Here is a 5,799-nt window from a genome sequence, read left to right as displayed (position 1 = left end):
ATTCTTCTCCTTCCATGTTTGATCTAGTTGGCCCAACAGTTTGGAAGTTGCAGTTATTATGGGTGCTTGGTTTACCGGCAAAAATGATAAAGTCAAGACTTGCTAAACCCGTGCAACTTTATGTGAAAGCCGCTAGATCAATCGGTAACAAACCAGATAGTAGTCAATATTCAAAAATAAAAATAAAAATGCTAGACATTGACATGCCAAACTTCTTCATCAAACCATGCATTGCTCTGAAACATTCGCCCCAGGATTTCAAACAATGACTAATACCGCATAGAAAAACTGCCCTAATAAAAATGTTTGTCCAACTTGCTCAATTAGCACAGTCCGCGTCACATTCGGACTCCAATAAAGATGAAGACTTGCCTAGCAAGACGTGCTAAAAAGGACGCTTGAATAATAACATGCTCAATTTTTTTCTTTATGAAGACGACAACACAAAGAACACACCTCAAACCGTTGCCCCCACACCGAAACGTCTTCTCCCGAGCATGTAGCGGGTGTTTAATTAGTCCATCCGAGATCAAAAGCCATGACAAACACCTTTAGCTTCATCGGAAGCTTCGGTTTCCAAATCAAAAGACATGGGTCGGACCATCTTTGTGTGGGCATGCTTCCTTCGTTTTTGAAATATAGCACGCATAGTTATATTTGTTTTCCCAAGGCAAAACCCTGTAAAGTTCAGCCAACTCTAGGCCAGGCGGCATGGCACGAGGACATGCACCACACTAGCTCTTAGTCCATCCGAGATCAAAAGCCATGATAGACACCTTTAGCTTCATCTGGAGGACCCCTAGAGGTGAGAAGCACGAAAGTATCAAGATCTTAAAGGGTGTTTACAACAGAAGTAATGTACTAACCATTAAGAGCTGGAGATGCTCTGTACTACTTGAGAAGTTTAGGCCGTATACCACATTCATTCTTCTCCTTCCATGTTTGATCTAGCTGGCCTAACAGTTTGGAAGTTGCAGTTATTATGGGTGCTTGGTTTACCAGCAAAAATGATAAAGTCAAGACTTGCTAAACTCGTGCAACTTTATGTGAAAGCCGCTAGATCAATCGGTAACAAACCAGATAGTAGTCAATATTCAAAAAAAATGCTAGACATTGACATGCCAAACTTCTTCATCAAACCATGCATTGCTCTGAAACATTCTCCCCAGAATTTCAAACAATGACTAATACCGCATAGAAAAATTGCCCCGATAAAAAATGTTTGTCCAACTTGCTCAACTAGCGCAGTCCGCGTCACATTCAAACTCCAATAAAGATGAAGACTTGCCTAGCAAGACGTGCTAAAAAGGACGCTTGAATAATAACATGCTCAGTTTTTTTTCTTTATGAAGACGACGACACAAAGAACACACCTCAAACCGTTGCCCACACCGAAACGCCTTCTCCCGAGCATGTAGCGGGTGTTTAATTAGTCCATCCGAGATCAAAAGCCATGACAAACACCTTTAGCTTCATCGGAAGCTTCGTTTTCCAAATCAAAAGACATGGGTCGTACCATCTTTGTGTGGGCATGCTTCCTTCGTTTTTGAAATATAGCGCGCATAGATATATATTTTTTCCCAAGGCGAAACCCCGTAAAGCTCGGCCAACTCTAGGCCAGGCGGCACGACACGAGGACATGAACCACACTAGCTCTTAGTCCATCCGAGTTCAAAAGCCATGATAGGCACCTTTAGCTTCATCTGGAGGACCCCTAGAGGTGAGAAGCACAAAAGTATCAAGATCTTAAAGGGTGTTTACAACAGAAGTAATGTACTAGCCATTAAGAGCTGGAGATGCTCCGTACTACTTGAGAAGTTTAGGCCGTATGCCACATTCATTCTTCTCCTTCCATGTTTGATCTAGTTGGCCCAACAGTTTGGAAGTTGCAGTTATTATGGGTGCTTGGTTTACCGGCAAAAATGATAAAGTCAAGACTTGCTAAACCCGTGCAACTTTATGTGAAAGCCGCTAGATCAATCGGTAACAAACCAGAAAGTAGTCAATATTCAAAAATAAAAATAAAAATGCTAGACATTGACATGCCAAACTTCTTCATCAAACCATGCATTGCTCTGAAACATTCGCCCCAGGATTTCAAACAATGACTAATACCGCATAGAAAAACTGCCCTAATAAAAATGTTTGTCCAACTTGCTCAATTAGCACAGTCCGCGTCACATTCGGACTCCAATAAAGATGAAGACTTGCCTAGCAAGACGTGCTAAAAAGGACGCTTGAATAATAACATGCTCAATTTTTTTCTTTATGAAGACGACAACACAAAGAACACACCTCAAACCATTGCCCCCACACCGAAACGTCTTCTCCCGAGCATGTAGCGGGTGTTTAATTAGTCCATCCGAGATCAAAAGCCATGACAAACACCTTTAGCTTCATCGGAAGCTTCGGTTTCCAAATCAAAAGACATGGGTCGGACCATCTTTGTGTGGGCATGCTTCCTTCGTTTTTGAAATATAGCACGCATAGTTATATTTGTTTTCCCACGGCAAAACCCCGTAAAGTTCAGCCAACTCTAGGCCAGGCGGCATGGCACGAGGACATGCACCACACTAGCTCTTAGTCCATCCGAGATCAAAAGCCATGATAGAGACCTTTAGCTTCATCTGGAGGACCCCTAGAGGTGAGAAGCACGAAAGTATCAAGATCTTAAAGGGTGTTTACAACAGAAGTAATGTACTAGCCATTAAGAGCTGGAGATGCTCTGTACTACTTGAGAAGTTTAGGCCGTATACCACATTCATTCTTCTCCTTCCATGTTTGATCTAGCTGGCCTAACAGTTTGGAAGTTGCAGTTATTATGGGTGCTTGGTTTACCAGTAAAAATGATAAAGTCAAGACTTGCTAAAGTCGTGCAACTTTATGTGAAAGCCGCTAGATCAATCGGTAACAAACCAGATAGTAGTCAATATTCAAAAAAATGCTATACATTGACATGCCAAACTTTTTCATCAAACCATGCATTGCTCTGAAACATTCTCCCCAGAATTTCAAACAATGACTAATACCGCATAGAAAAATTGCCCCGATAAAAAATGTTTGTCCAACTTGCTCAATTAGCGCAGTCCGCGTCACATTCAAACTCCAATAAAGATGAAGACTTGCCTAGCAAGACGTGCTAAAAAGGACGCTTGAATAATTACATGCTCAGTTTTTTTTCTTTATGAAGACGACGACACAAAGAACACACCTCAAACCGTTGCCCACATCGAAACGCCTTCTCCCGAGCATGTAGCGGGTGTTTAATTAGTCCATCCGAGATCAAAAGCCATGACAAACACCTTTAGCTTCATCCGAAGCTTCGGTTTCCAAATCAAAAGACATGGGTCGTACCATCTTTGTGTGGGCATGCTTCCTTCGTTTTTGAAATATAGCGCGCATAGATATATATTTTTTCCCGAGGCGAAACCCCGTAAAGCTCGGCCAACTCTAGGCCAGGCGGCACGACACGAGGACATGAACCACACTAGCTCTTAGTCCATCCGAGTTCAAAAGCCATGATAGGCACCTTTAGCTTCATCTGGAGGACCCCTAGAGGTGAGAAGCATGAAAGTATCAAGATCTTAAAGGGTGTTTACAACAGAAGTAATGTACTAGCCATTAAGAGCTGGAGATGCTCCGTACTACTTGAGAAGTTTAGGCCGTATGCCACATTCATTCTTCTCCTTCCATGTTTGATCTAGTTGGCCTAACAGTTGGGAAGTTGCAGTTATTATGGGTGCTTGGTTTACCGGCAAAAATGATAAAGTCAAGACTTGCTAAACCCGTGCAACTTTATGTGAAAGCCGCTAGATCAATCGGTAGCAAACCAGATAGTAGTCAATATTCAAAAATAAAAATAAAAATGCTAGACATTGACATGCCAAACTTCTTCATCAAACCATGCATTGCTCTGAAACATTCGCCCCATGATTTCAAACAATGACTAATACCGCATAGAGAAACTGCCCTAATAAAAAATGTTTGTCCAACTTGCTCAATTAGCACAGTCAGCGTCACATTCGGACTCCAATAAAGATGAAGACTTGCCTAGCAAGACGTGCTAAAAAGGACGCTTGAATAATAACATGCTCATTTTTTTCTTTATGAAGACGACGACACAAAGAATACACCTCAAACCGCTACCCACACCGAAACGCCTTATCCCGAGCATGTAGTGGGTGTTTAATTAGTCCATCCGAGATCAAAAGCCATGAGAAACACCTTTAGCTTTATCGGAAGCTTCAGTTTCCAAATCAAAAGACATGGGTCGAACCACTTTGTGTGGGCATGCTTCCTTCGTTTCTGAAATATTGCGCGCATAGATACATATTTTTTTCCCAAGATGAAACCCCGCAAAGCTCGTCCAACTTCGCAAATAATCATATAAGCATTACTATAACACATCCAACTCTGCATGAAAAAGAAAAATTAGGGGCAACCTATAACAAGTGTGAGGTACTAGTATAGCTTTCAAAGAATAACCGAGTTTAATTTTTGGACGTCGATAACTGCCACACGTGTGGCATGAAAGGAGACGCACCACACGTCTCTAATGCAAATAGATTGTCATGCCATCGCATGCATGCATGCGAGAATCTTTTCGGGTTTTCAGTTTTCAAAATATTTTATCTCTTAAATGAAAAATCCGATTGAAGATCCGTTTTCACTATTAAATCTCTCGCGACGATATCTTCAAAACTGGATCCCATATCGATATATTTCGGCGAATTTTTTTTTGGTTAAAAGTTGCCATGTCTATTGCACATAAATTGCCTTGATATTTACACTGAAGTTGCCATGATATGTTTCAATTATTTTCTTTTACATTTAAAAGTAAATTTTAAGAAATTATAAAATGAAGAATTAAGAAACTAGACTTGTCATGCATCATAAACTAAAATTGCCATGATACATGCACTTAAAATTGCCATGGTTCAATAAAAAAAATATTTTCATGGTCAAAGTACTAGAATTGCCATAATCAAAAAACTAAAATTACCATGATCTACAAACTAAAATTGCCACATGGCAACTTTAGTTTAAGCACTATGACAACTATAGTGTAAACATCATGGCAACTTGTGGGCAAAAAAAAATTTGTCGAAACATATCAACATGGGGTCTAATTTTGAAGATCTCGTCGAGACGGATTTAATGATGAAAATGAATTTTTAGTTCGCTTTTTTATTTAGGAGATAAAACATTTTTAAGCCGAAAACCAAAAAAATTTCTACTGATGTCATCTATTCATACGTGGCAAAATGAGTGAGGATGAAGGCGTGTGGGCGATCTGCAAACGCCCACACGTGTGGGCGTTAGTTTTTCCATAATTTTTTTGACAGGTTTACGGAGGGAGTAGCAGTGAGAAAGGGAGCCAAGTTTATACATATAAGTTTTTTTAGAGACTCCAATAAAATCACATACAGAGCAAAATGAATGAACCTATCCTTTAAAATATATCTAAATACATTCGTACGTGAGAAATGGATCGGGATTTGTGACGCGATAAAGAAAGACCCATGCCGTGGCGATGAGGACGAGCGGCGGGCCACGTCATCCCCGGGCCCCACGCCAGGTCCACGCCCCCCTTGGCAAGAAACCACGCACCCCCGCGGGCCCCATCCGCCGAAACCCCCACGCGCACCCCGCTCCCTCACCCTATCTCACGCCAGCCGTCCGATCCCGCCCACAGGACCCACCCGACGGCCGGATCCGCGCCTCCCTGCGGTCGGCGCCCGGCTAGATCTACCCCGACCCTCGCACCCAGCGCCGCACCACCCGTCTTCCCCCCGCCCA

Source organism: Triticum dicoccoides, chromosome 5B (genome assembly GCF_002162155.2).
Source record: "Triticum dicoccoides isolate Atlit2015 ecotype Zavitan chromosome 5B, WEW_v2.0, whole genome shotgun sequence".
NCBI lineage: Eukaryota > Viridiplantae > Streptophyta > Magnoliopsida > Poales > Poaceae > Triticum > Triticum dicoccoides.
Note: the sequence above shows the minus strand (reverse complement) of the source record.